At 44.1% G+C, this 14259-nt stretch overlaps 1 protein-coding gene across 2 annotated transcripts in view; it reads right to left on the bottom strand.

The window, feature by feature from the left end:
• DOCK1 (dedicator of cytokinesis 1) overlaps nt 1–14259 on the bottom strand; it is a 265941-nt gene that overhangs the window by 77912 nt on the left and 173770 nt on the right. The gene's annotated exons all lie outside the window — the stretch shown is intronic.

The following is a 14259-nucleotide window of genomic DNA, read 5'->3' as shown; positions in this document are numbered from 1 at the left end:
ACAGAAATGCTGCTAAAGGACAGCCTTTAAAACATTGTTCACTGCTCTATTTCCTAAATGGTAATTCAGTAATTCAGTACCCACTGTAGTTTATAGAGTTTCTAAAACACCTCTTAAATTGCAAAAGGACTTGGCCTGACAAGCTTGAAAGAGAAAACCAAATGGCACAGGAGAAGTAGGGCACTACATATTCATGGTGCTGAAAAATAAACTGATTATTCCTTGGTAGCCTGATCTCCATTTTCAAAACAAACATGAGATTCCCCCTGCAAACTCCAAATTTATGCTGTGCAGCTGCCAGCTAATGCCCAGACAAATGAGCTGCTCCTTGGAGCAGGCTGGGAGAGATTTGCGTCTCCTCAGAGTCCCCAAAAATGATGAAAACCCCTCCTGACATGTTCTGGGTTTGTTTTTTCCCCACCCCCAAAAACCAAACTGAAAAAGAAAGTTCACTACTGCAAATAAAAAAAATTATTTTCTTTCAGGCTGGAAAAAAAAGGGCAGGATTATTTAAAAGAAACCAGATAGGATTTGTACTGAATTTAAGATACTTAGCAATTTCTCATGAAAAAAATTAATATTTAGCTGCAAGTTTGGTATCCAAAAGAAAACAAGCCTCCAGATAATCCAATATGATGGAAACAGACATTATTTATAAATATTTAAATATTTATATATGGGAAATATGTTGCTGAGCAATTACTTATGAACATATTGATGTATTTATATAAATATATCAATATGTACATACATTCATAAATATATCAAAATGTACATAAATTTAGCAGGATGCTAAGAGAGTTTATTTATTTATATATTGAAATAAATTAATAAAGGGAAAAATTTGATGCCACTGGGATGTATCTGTAGTGTAAGGTCAGATCATCCCTGTGGCAGAATTATGGAGGAGAAAGAAAGGATCTAAACGGGAAAGTTAAAATTAAATTTAGAAAGGAAAGTACAGGAATAATATAAAATATGGAAGTATTTTTAAGATATAAGCAAATATACATAAAATCAAGTACATACATATATACAGGTGTGTTTTGTAATATTATTCTTTATAACTAAGATGAAAGAGACATCTCTGCACTTGCACACAGCACAACCAGGGAGGAATTTCAGCCCTTCAGTGTCTTTGTCAGTGTTCTGGGCAAGCACTTCATTAAGAGATTTTATAAATGAGCTGAATCCAGCACACAAATGAACACCCTGCACTGCTCCAAAATATATGGATTGGAGATGTGTGATTCAATTACTGAGCTGTAGCACAAACTAAGATTGAAATCGAGCTTATCTGTGTGATCAGACAATCACCAGTTTTATCCCCTCCTTAGCCCTGCTTTGCCGTGTGCTTCTGAAAGCTGATAATAGAAGGAGATCTGTAAATCTTCCCCCCAAATTAACAACTGAACGTGGTGCAGGGGCCATCCCAGACTGCTCCCTCATGAACACAAAACTGGTTCCAACTCAGGCAGGATTGTGCCTCCAGCTTAATGATGCTGCCTTAAGACATCACTGCAATGTATTCAATCTGCTCCATCTAATTAAGCTTTGGCACAATCTCATTACTTCATACACCATTATTTTTCTTCAAATTGTAACGCTCATTTTTCCCTTATATTAATTCCAGGGAATACCAACAAAGAATAAATAATACAAATTCTGCTGTGTTTGCCACTGGAAAAAAGGAGCAGAGCACAGAACACGTGTTCAACTGGAGCTGGAACTAAACAACCCCTGGGCATCAGGGGGGTTCAGGAAGTCAGAAATTCCTCCAATTTTCCATAAAGGAACATCCCAAAGAAGAGATGGAGCGACTTCATGTTGATTTTTGAGTTACTGAAATCCCAATTTATTTTTGATTTGATCAATTCCTCTGTGACTGGATAAAGCACTTCCTGCATAGGTCAGTGGAGAAATCCCAGTGACAGTCCACAGAACATCATCATCATCACCAACATCATCATTAGTAGTATTTCTTCTACTGCTATTCCTACTCCCACTACTACAATTATTACAAATCAAAAGTCATGGCAAACCTCACAGCACTTTGCAGGATATTTCAGCACCTCCAGTGCCAAGAGCAAAGAGCAAAATTAAGATGTTTTTTATCTAATGAAGTTAATTTTTAAAATGCATTTATTAAAATATTGACAAGAAGAAGTAGCAAGTTGCAAGATCACTACTCTGAAGAGAGAATTTCCATAGTAAAAAATCATGCTGGATGAATTCTTGGCTGGATCCTGGGCAATGCTTTGTTATCACCTGGGAAGTTGCTGCAACTCATGAATATAAAAACGGTTCAGGTTTATGCCCAAATAAAAAATTAAAGAGGAAGCTGAAACACTTTCTCATTCCAGGTGTTAGTTAAACCCTCCTCCTCCAAAGCAGGTCCTGACAATTTTCAGTAACTTCACTGACAAAAGTTGGAGAAAACGGAAAATGAAGCAAGAAGTGGCTCTTCAGAATAAGGGGAATTAACCCAAAAGCAGCAGTTCTGTACTGAAGAAGAAAGGAATTGGCTGCTGGAACACTCTCAAGGATAAAAGGTGGACTTGGACATCACTGGGCCAAGGGATAAATAATCAAAACTCTCAGCTGGAGAGCATCCCTTGCAGTGCCAGTCCTTATCTCGCTGTAATTAATAACCAAGATTGGCTCCCAGTTGCGTGTGCATAAAAAGAAGTGCTCTTCTTGAAATTCAGTTTCAATGAACAAAAGAATTTATTATCCATGTCAGGAAGAGCCACAGAAGTTAAACTTTGAAAAAGGAAGAAGTTCAGAGCCTGGCACCCAACACAATGGACTCTGCTGCCATGTAAGACAACAAAACCTAATCCGAATGTACTGGGAAAGATTTGTGAGACAAAAGACTTTATCAACCCAATTAAAAGCAGGAAATTAACATTTTCTATGATGTGATTGGAATAGAAGGAATATGATTACAGAAGGAAGTCACTTTAGGATATGTGGAAGAAGGAAAGGCGTAAAAATCCACCAAAGAACAAAATCAATGCCTGGAGAGAGGAGTTTTTGTGTGAGCTCTGGGGAAGGAGGATGGGGATGGCTCCAAGGGCATCCAGAGATTTCTGCTGTAGTTTGATCCCCTGAGGCAGTGACTGTCCTCTTATTCTGTGTTTAGAGACCTTCCAGAGAGCAGCATCAGAATCATTTTGGTTGGAAGGGAGCTGAAATCCCACCCATTCCCACCCCATCCATGGGCAGGAACAGCTTCCATTAACCCAGGCTGCTCCAAGCCCTTCCAACCCAGCCTTGGGCACTGCCAGGGATCCAGGGGCAGCCCCAGCTGCTCTGGGCACCCTGTGCCAGGGCCTGCCCACCCTCACAGGGAACAATTCCTTCCCAATATCCCATCTAAGTCAACCCACTTGCAGCTTAAAGCCATTTCCCCTTTTTCCTCCCTTGTCCAAAGTCTCTCTTTAGCTTTCCTGGAGCCCCTGAGAGAGGCTTTAAGGTGTCCCCAAAACCTTTTTTCTGCCACCAGGATTTTTTGGCAGTTGATCCCTGTTTTGCATTTCCTGATCAGATCTGTGTCAGCTCCCCATGATCCAGCAGGAAGAGTGATTTGCCCACCACCTTTTGAACATGACATAAAAGTATGGCTGGGAGCTCAGGTGAGAGAAGCCAGGGAAAAGGAGATGGAGGAAACCATGGCAAAGGTCAATTAGGAAATACAGGCCATAAAAGGCAAAAATTCTCAAAAAAAACCCAAACCAAAAATCCAGGTGACCAAATCTCAGTGACCAGCTTGGGTCCATTCACCTTGCCCTGCCTCAGGCAGTTCTCATTTCTCCAGTAATTTCTCCCTTTTATGGCTCTCACTCCAGAGTTCATCCATCCAGGAATGTGCTGCTGGTTCATGAACTGACTTCAATTTCAACCCCTGACTCCTGGGAATGTTTCCTGTTATTGATTATTATTCACTTCCACTGGGCCCAGAGGTGCTTAATTGGTTTGTGGATGCAGAGATTGCTTCACCAAACAGAGCAAAAATTAATGGTTGGACTCTGTAGTTTTCCAAAAGATCCTTTTTTCCCTTCAAACAACCTCACTGCCTCCAGGAGGTGGGAACATACATCAAACCCTGACTTCCAGTGGCAATTGTAAATGAAGGAGGGACAGAGGGATTCGAGTTATAAATGGAACAGGAGTCACTGTGCCAAACAACTCATTTTTTTTAGCCCTTTCTCAGGTTCAGTCACTTTTTATTCTGCCCTTCTCCCTCCTAATTAGTCAAGTGTCCTGATTTGTTCATGTTTAAAAACATTTTGTGCCCCGTTTTCTCTCACTCAGTTCTGACATTGTTGGAAAGTAATTGCAGGAGCTCCACGAGCAGAGGAAGGCTGGGCGCAGGATGTAACACCTATCCAACTGCCTCTGCAGAAACACTGCTCTGGAGGAATAATCCAAAGAGAAATATTTAAAAAGTGGAAATGCTTTTACAGCCTATGCCATTTGGCATGTTATTTAGTTAGCTCCAGTACCCAAGGATTTGGATTTACACTGTGATTGTTTATGCAAAATATTTCTGACAGAAAAAGAAACAATACAAACCAGGAATGTTCTCCTCACTATTTTTCCTTAAGCAAACATAAAAAAAAAAGAAGGAAAAAGAATGAGAAAATTTCTTCCTTAATGGCAGAATGATTATCTAAACAAGAATACACAGACACAGCTTAAAATAATTTTGGTTTAGGTGATAATTTGATAAAAGAGAGGGAATTTGGAGTGAGGTTCTAAAAGGCACTATTATGATGTCATTTCAGTTAATTTAGATGGAAGGATAATGAATGCTTCATTGCAGCTGATCAGCCTTCCTGCACATCACCATGCTCCCCATGCCTGAGCTCTGCTTCCCTGGGAGATAAATTCCGTGAGCTTATAGGAGCCAGAGCCCTCTTCTCTTGTCAGGCTGGGTGGGCAACAACAGCCCCAGACCTGGGAACCCAGAGCAGAACCCAAATCCCAGCAAAGGTTCAGGAAGGCACCAACAGCCCAGCAAAGCCTTCTCAGAACACCCCTCACCTCAAACCCCTCCAGCCCTCTCACAAAGCACTGGTTCAAACAGCTTTTTTCTTACTTAGGAATTTAAAAAAAAAATTTTTCCCTGGTATTCAACCTAAAGCTGCCCTGGCCCAGCCTGGGGCCGTTCCCTCTGCTCCTGTCCCTGTTCCCTGGAGCACAGCCCGACCCCCCGGCTGTCCCCTCCTGGCAGGAGCTGTGCAGAGCCACAAGGGCCCCCCGAGCCTCCTTTGCTCCAGGCTCAGCCCCTTCCCAGCTCCTCAGGAATTCTCCAGCCCCTTCCCAGCTCCTCAGGAATTCTCCAGTCCCTTCCCAGCTCCATTCCCTTCCCTGGACATGCCCCAGCCCTTCCAGTTTATCTTGTTGAGAAAGGTCCAAAAGTGCCCCCAGAATTTAAAACCCGTCACCATAGGAGACTCAAAGTCATTTCCACAGCTCAGCCTGGAGGTACCCTTGTATCTCCCTCAGTTTTCTCCTTTCCCAAATTTGTCTCTCTTCTTTCCCTCTTGACCTGCCTTTGCGCCTCCAGGCCTACCAGCTGCCCACCACTAACAAATTAATTTAATTTAACACTTCTTTATATTTACACATCCCTGCCCATTCCACTTCTTTCTCTTCAAGAACAGTTTAGAAGCGTTTAAAAGATTCCTTGCAACATCCTCTAATTCAGCAGGCTAAAGAGCAGTCAAAACTTAAAAAAAAAAAAAGAAAAAAAAAAGAAAAGAAACTAAATCCTTGATCATTTGCTGCCTTTTGAATTACAATTCCTGGGCTGAGGATGATAATAGCAGAGAGTAATCCCAAAGAAGACTTGCTACTAAATACCCACATTAGCATAATCTCCTCATAATGCCTGCTCCACAGCAGCACAGGTGCTCCATGTCACTTTATTAACCTATTTTCTAACAAATATTTCAGCCCCAGCTTTAGCACATTATCTCTAATCACTGATAGCTCTCCCCTCATTTGTATTCGGGGCTGGTGCCCTCTGAAACAAAGGGGACAGATGAATGAAAAATAACGGAGTTACAAAACGCTGAAGGACAAACTTGTGGGCTGACTACCAACAACCAAGAGGCACAAGGGGTTCTTTATCCACAGCTCAGGGCTGTGTCCTGGTGGGGTCTGAGCCTCTCCAAGGGTTGGGATCTGTTGGATAACCATGGATCTGACTGCCCTCGCTCTGCTCCTGCCTTGACTACATGTCTGAGGTCTCAGCTGTGGGTTTTGGATGACTTTGAGTGCAGGAAAGAAGAGGTTTCAGCCTCCTGTCCTCTTTCCCAAGGCAACTTTGCCTCCTGGAATTTTATCTCCATGGATAGAAGCGTCAGTACTCAATTTCAGCACCTGGAGAATTTTATGGCAGAGCAATAAAAGCTTGGAAATTACGTTTTCTAATGGAAATGCTAGCGGACAATTTAATTTAGGAGGTTTTAGCTAAGGCTACAATGCTGGCAAAGTAGCATATCTTGCAAGTGGACAGCGTTTCTATTCCTCTACTCCAAAGTTATTATTCTAAAGGAGGCAGACTTGCTGAATTCCAAGAGACTTTCTATTGTGGCAGCTGGCAAAAACTCCCAGCAGAGCTTGTAATTTCAAACAAATGTAATTTGTTGGAGTGCTGCTGGAAGGGATCTGTGCCATCAGGTGAGTTATTAAACAAGCATTTCATTGTAGTGCAATGCTCAATAAAATGCAGAAAGCCTTTGCTAGGAACAGAAATCATCACCTTCCCCTCTGGAAGTACCAGAGAATTCCAGAAGGGTTTGGGTGGGGAGGGACTTGAAAGCCCACCCAGTGTCACCATCCATGGGCAGGGACACCTTCCACTGTCCCAGGCTGCTCCAACCTGGCCTTGGACACTCCCAGGGATGGAGCAGCCACAGCTGCTCTGTGCCAGGGCCTCACCACCCAACTTTTCACCTCGGTTCTTGTTTTGACTTGATTTCACAAAGGATTTCAACCACTTTTTGCCGAGGTAAAAATCAATATAGAAGAAGTGGTTGGGTTTTTTTGTTTTGCCTTTTTTTTTTTTTTTTCTGTTGCACTGCTTTTCACACAAACGTTCAGTCCAGAAAGAGAAATAACTACAGGAGAAGTAATTCAGGGAAAGTTTGGGAAAGGACATCACAGGCAAATCTTCCTGCAAAGCATGGAAGTTCTGGCTGAATTTGGCCAAATGTTTTTAAATACTTGACAGTGCCTCAGGGTTTGCAGCAGGGGAACCTCCCTTGCTCTGTGCTGACAGCACTGGCCTCTGCTCCTTCCCCATTTCCATGGATACTGCAGGTGATTAAAGCCACTTCAGCTACTTATGGATAAATCAATAGAATTGATCTGCTACATTTCAAATTATTTGGCATTCTCATCCATCCTGCCATCAACTGGGAAGACAATTGCACCTGGCTAAACAAATGTCCTGATGTTGCTTGGAAAAGAATCTCCCTTTTTTCCTGCAGGTACTTAATTTATCAAATTGCAGCAGAGAATAGCAATGAGGAAGAAGAAAGCAATCTGCAAAGGTTGGGTTATCACCTCTTCAGTGCTGGGGTCACCAATCAGGGTTGTTCAGAAATTCCATTTGCTGAAGTTTCCCCCAAAATGTGAAGTTCATTCTGATGGCAGAAAGTTTCCAAGGGAGCTGAATTATCCCAATGCCTTACCATGACTTTTATTTTCCAACCCAAGCAATCACAAGCACAGAGGCACTGCCCAGAGGAGCTGAACCTTCATAAAAGTGGAGTCCATCTCCCCAGGAAGCAGAGACTCCCTGGGAAGAGGTTAAAATGTGATTTCTTGTAAGAGATGAGCGGGATAAACCGCAGCAGCTGCTCTGCTGGGCTGTGCCACGGCTGCTGACAGCTCTGTGGAGGGAACACTAATGCTGGCAGAGTGAAAACAACATCTTGCTGGAGCTTTAGGTAAGCCTGTGCTTGATCCAAAGGGTGGCTCTCGGATATTAAAGGGACACAGAAGGTTTTAGGGAGGCAGTGGGGTGTGTGGAGGAGGGAGCCAAGTGAGACGGGTCCTGTGCCCGTCCTGCCAGCCTCACCCAGCTGGCAGCCCCTGCACAAGATCCCTGCCTTGCTGCCCTTCCCAGAGCTCCCTCAGCACCCTGCCTGCTATCTTTGGAGTGGAATAAATACCTCAACACCTGCCAGTACCAGGAGCCCCTTGGTGGGTCTGAGCAGATTTTCTGGCTCTGTGGGAAGGGTTAAATCACCCTGCACACCCTACAAACAGTCCCAGGTGACACAGCACAAAAATCAGCCTGGCAGGGCACACAATGCCATTAATAACGTGGGTTTTTCTGTTCTGCAGGGCAGCAGAGGACACTGCCAACCCCACAAACAGATCCACTGCAGCCTTTCAGCAGGACCACACCACGGTGTGGGGGCTGCACTGCAGCATCTGGAGGGCTCCAGGCAGGATTCAGTGCTGCCTTGGACATGCCAATCCTTCCCAGAATTTTCCAGCTGGGGATTAGTTTCTGCCTGGTGAAATCAAAGCCTAAGAGGCAAACACAGTCAGGGTCACAAAACCACGGCCAAGTGTGTCAATGGGACAATGGCTGGCATAAAAAGTGGTTTATACCAAACAAGCAATGAAATAGAATTGTGGATGTAAATCCTTGCCTGCCCCTGGATCCCTGGAAGTGTCCAAGGCTGGGCTGGACAGAGCTTGGGGCACTCTGGGACAGTGGAAGGTGTCCCTGCCATGGCAGGGGGGGATCAGGATGGGCTTTAAAGTTCTTGCCAAGCCAAACCAGTCAGGGATTCTCTGAAATCAGGTTCTCTGAGATTTCTTTTATGCAATACTTTAATTTCACTCCCTCTGTTAATCCCAAGAAAACTCTCTAAGCTACTAAATTATGTTGTGTGGCCAAATGATTGTAAACTACAGGAATTCTCTGGCTACTGAGACACAAACAATGCTTTGGAGCACCACAGGGCTAACATTTGATTTCTGACATGTGAGTTTGTGCAATAACCTCCAGGCACAGCTGCCTTTGGCTGAATCCTCCCCTTCCCAAGGCAGAGCCATGGAAAAGTTTGCTTCAATATGGACAGAGCAATAAGAGAATCTCCAACACTGTGCAAGGTTTATTTCCTTAGAATTTGGGAACTGGACACCAGCACATTGGAGCACCATCAATCCCACAGTGCACATAGTGCCAGGGAAGTTAATTCCCAGATGGAAAATATTCCTGAGCCTTACAAGGACAAGACAACCAGGCAGTCTCTTCACAACAATCAATGCCTGGCCTGGTTCTCCTGCACTGGGGCACAGCAGAGCTGGGTACAAGGCCCAAATAGCATTTCTGCTCCTTTTATCTTCTTCCCTGGCCTGAATTACACAGTTTGGCTCTCTCTAGATAGAAGATTTATAATGCCAATGGCACTGAAAGCCAGCAGCCTCTCTGGGAGTAGACTGCAATTATCTGATGGGCTCATAGAAGCAAAAAAACCTAAGTGGGGAAAAATTTAGATTAGTCCTGATAGGAGATTTTCTCACCCAGAAAACACAACCAAAGCAAATGCTCAGGTTGATTTTTTTCACCCAGTGCTTGTGGTATGGAGTAACAGCTAAAGTCATCCTCATTTTATAGGATTATATTAGAGAATCCCAGAATGGTTTGGGTTGGGACTACAAAGATCATCCCATTGCATGGGCAGGGACATGTCCCACAGCCAAGTTTGCTCCAAACTCACCATTCCAGGACTAAACCAATTCACAGTTCCTTCATCCCTGCCTTGAGTGATGCTGGAGCATCCACGTGGGATGGGCAGCACTGCCTGGTCACTAAAAACTCAGGCTATCAGCAAAGCAGGGCCTAACAAAGCTGGGAATGAGCTGAGCGGGATGCAGGGACTAACACTGGCATGCAGAGGGATGCTGGCATCCAGTGACCCATGAAGGGCAAGGAAAAATCTGCTTTTCCAATGGATATTGATGCTTGTGCAGAGCAGATCTGCCAGAGTTTTCAGCTCCATCTGCAGCAGATATTATGGAAAGCCTGGCAGCAGCCAGGAGTGACCTGGGCCAGCAATGATCAATGGGATCAAAGGTTTATACAAGGTAAAAAGCTCCATTTCCTGGATTTTTTCCAGAGAAATTAAAAGCAGAATGGCACACACAGGTTGTCCAGATTTTAAGCAATTTCATCTTTAACATCAGCAATATCCAAACATTGATCCCTGAAAATGGATCCCAAAGGATACTAAAAGTGGCAGCACAAAACCTGGGATATGATTTTCAGTGTTACAATCCAAAGCTTTAGTGTTACAGGAGCCACACAAAAACCTTCAAAAAGCTTTTGCTTTGAATCACACCCAGAGGCCAAAGAGGTTTGAGAGTCACTGCTGAAGAACTAGGGATTGAGAAATTCAGGAATTAGCTTTTTCTGCCTGATTTTCAGTTAAAAACAGTACTTTCAAAGAAAACATGCAATAAGTGTTTCATAAATTATTGCAAAAAATTTCAATTTTTCCTTTTTTTCCTAAAATTGCCATCTGAGATAAAGATTCTTTTTCCTGCACATTTTAAAACTTTCTTCCTTTTTCTTCCACTTTTTAAGAAATAATTACCTCCCCCCCTTGATGTTTAGGTTGAGTAATTTTACTGGGGAAAATAGTAAAAGGTTTGTGTTATTTTAAAAAATCTATATCTACCTTAATATTAATTTTGCTGTATTAAAATTGGGAAATTTTCAGTTTATTTTATTTAAGTTAGATGCTTCTTCTACCCCCCACACAGCATTTAATGATGCAAATGGACCTCAAAAATTGTGATTTAGTCCAAGACATAAGAGAGAATTAAATGATGACACCACTCCAATGCTGTTCCTGTAATAGGGAGTGTGTTCATTTAGGTCACAATGACTCACATTTGTAATTCATTACAAAATATTTAATATTTTTATATAGCGTATTTTTATTCCCAAGGCATGATCAAATGTTAAAGAGCCAAATGTCACTAAAAAGAGAGAAACAGAGCCTTGTGCAGAGCCCTCCTGTGATTGAACTCTTCACATGTTGACATTTTCATCAGAAATTCCCTAATTTCCTTCAGGAAAGTTCCCAACTGGGGCCACAAACCCTGCTCAGAGCTGCTCACCTCTCATGGAATGAGCAAACAGAACTAATCTGCTTTTCATCAACAATTCAGGCTACAAGCCCTCATTAAAAAGACTCCCATTAAAAACACAACGTTACAGCCCAGCTACAAATAACTGTGATTTTCTCGGTGCCACCCTAGGATAATTCACTTGTAGAGAAACACAAAGACAGGATTAAAACCAGCTCGTGGTCCAAATTAACCCTCCATGTATTATTTCTGCAAGACACCACCTTAATTGCAATTATGCATTCAGGGACCAACATGACACTTTGTTCTTAATTTGTACACAGTAAAACAAATGGGGTTTTAAATGAATGAAAAAAGCAAATATTAGTCTGTGACAAATCGTAATTACGGGGTGGTCACAGCTGTTTAAATTGACTCCTGCTAGGGAATTTCAGGTTGTGACAAACACAGATTTTTTTTGAGGCTGCTTTGGACAGCACAGGAATTTGGGGGGTCACTTGGTTTCTTTCAGCATTCCTTTAGAACACATTTACAGAGGTTTGGAAATCACACCAGTCCTTCTTTGCCTAAATTAATGGCAACAGCACTTGGGGATGTGGAGGGGGCAGTGGTGGCCGTGGCAGGGCTGGGAATGGTTGGACTCAGTGGCCTTGGAGGGCTTTTCTGACCTGAACAATTCCATGATTCTATTGATAATCTCCGACTTCCTCCACCTGCTCCAGCCCCGCATGGAGCCAGGGAAATGCAGCAAAGATCAACAGAAAACCATGGAATGATTAGGGTTGGGAAAACCCCCAACATCATCGAGTCCAACCATCCCCCAGCACTGCCAAGGCCACCACTGCTCCGTGTCCCCAAGTGCCACATCCACATGGATTTTAAATCCCTCCAGGCATGGGGACTCCAGTACTGCCCTGGGCAGCTGTGCCAGGCCTGGACAAACCTTTCCAGGAGGAAATTGTTCCCCAGTATCCACCCTGAGCTGCCCTGGCCCAGCCTGAGGCCGTTCCCTCTGCTCCTGTCCCTGTTCCTGGAGCACAGCCCGACCCCCGGCTGTCCCCTCCTGGCAGGAGCTGTGCAGAGCCACAAGGGCCCCTGAGCCTCCTTTGCTCCAGGCTCAGCCCCTTCCCAGCTCCTCAGGAATTCTCCAGCCCCTTCCCAGCTCCATTCCCTTCCCTGGACATGCTCCAGCCCCTCTTGCAGTGGGTGGGGGATGCCCCAGCAGGGAGGGCAGAGGTCTGGCAGAGCTGGAACTCACAAGGTGTTGGATGTCTTTGAGACAGAAACGTTTTGTGCTGACCCCACTTTGTACATCAGAACAGCCAGAGACCTCCCATGTTAAAAGCTCTGCCTTTATGTCATGCAAGGGCAATTTTTGATTTTCCTACTCAATAAAGGCAAAGTGCCCCCAGGTGAAACCTGTAAATAACAAATCCAAGCACAATTGGTGTTAATCCTCGAGCAGGAAAATGCTGTTATGATGATGTACAAAGAAAATACAGGGTGTGAGTGTTTTATCTCCTGTTTGGTTTTAGAGAATAAATAAAACTTGGTTCATCCAGCTGGAACTGCAAAGGTAATTTCACTGCTGCCTCTGACAATAACTGAAACTTCATTTTCTCCTTTAAGAAGTTTCAGCACCCACAAGAGTGGGATCGATGAGGGTGAGAAGCAAAGCTGTGCTTCCCTTCCTCATCTCCAGCTGAATCCAATATTTTCTCCTTTTATGTGCAGGGCAGTCAATGGACACATCATTGCCCAGAGAGGATTATCTGACTCAGGAGTAGGAGGGCAGGACAAACACGTGGGGACCTCCTCATCCCAGTGGAACATCATCCAAAACCTGCTGGGCCTGGGCTGACAAGTCCCATGTGCAAGGACTCTGCTGACCATAAACCATGGAATTCCAGACTGGTTTGGGCTGGAAGGGACTTTAAAGATCTTCTCCTTCCACCCCTGCCATGGGCAGGGACACCTCCCACTGTCCCAGGCTGCTCCAGCCTGGCTTTGGGCACTGCCAGGGATCCAGGAGCAGCCACAGCTGCTCTGGGCACCCTGTGCCAGGCCTGCCCACCCTGCCAGCCAGGAATTCCTTCCCAATCTCCCATCCATCCCTGCCCTCTGGCAGTGGGAGCCATTCTCTGTGTCCTGTCCCTCCATCTCTTGACCCAAGTCCCTGTCCAGCTCTCCTGGAGCCCCTTTAGAGTCCAGAACAGGCTCTAAGGTCTCCCCAGAACCTTCTCCTCTCTGGGCTGAACACTGATCCTTCCTGATCCCCATCTTTCTGCTGGAGGTCCTCACTGCCAAAATATTGCTGCAAAAAACCACTTTGTGCAAACATCCCCCCTGAATTCAGGGAAAACCTTGGATGGGTTTGTGTGACAAACCAACTGAGGTAACCCAGCTGGTTTTGACCAGCTGATCTGGTGAACCCCTTTGCTGTCAGCTGCAGCAGCTCTGAACCTTCCTAAAGCCTTGTTCAGATTTAAATTTGGAAAAAAAAGAGCCTTTGGAATAATAAATCCTTTGGAGTGTGAGTTAGAGACCCAAGGATAATAAACCCCAGGCTCATCTAAACCTTCTCTAGAGCTGGTGCTGCTCCTAATTGGGATGGATGTGCTTTGCCATGGAAGAGCTGGGCAAGGATTGGTTGTTAAAACACAGGTTTATAGGACCCATCCTATGAAATGATGGATCAGGAACGTGTCTTGCATTATCAAATTACCCCAAGAATTGGAGTGTTTTGCATGTAAAGCTTCAGTGCTAATAACGCAGTGCCAAATTAGTGGGAATGAATAGATGCTGAGTAAATAATCCCACTTTGTTGTTAGTTCCTAATGAATCTGTTGATAGGAAACAACCTCTCTATCTGTTTCCATCAGGATAATTTGATAACCCATCTGTATTAGTTAAACTGCAGATTTTGTAAACACTGAGGCCGAGTGATTTGTAACAGGAGCAGGATGTAGGAACCACTCTCCTAAAGTGTTTTTTAAATTGCTTTGCTCGCAGCTACAGAGTTTGCCATAAAGAATGATCCCTCATTGTGAAATTTCCCAGCCTCAGAAGTGGTCCTGGAGCTGAGGAAGGGACAGGCTGATGATTTAAGACTATTTAATGCCCTGC

Source organism: Passer domesticus, chromosome 8 (genome assembly GCF_036417665.1).
Source record: "Passer domesticus isolate bPasDom1 chromosome 8, bPasDom1.hap1, whole genome shotgun sequence".
Classification (NCBI taxonomy): Eukaryota; Metazoa; Chordata; class Aves; order Passeriformes; family Passeridae; genus Passer; species Passer domesticus.
This window is presented reverse-complemented; position numbering and strand designations above follow the sequence as displayed.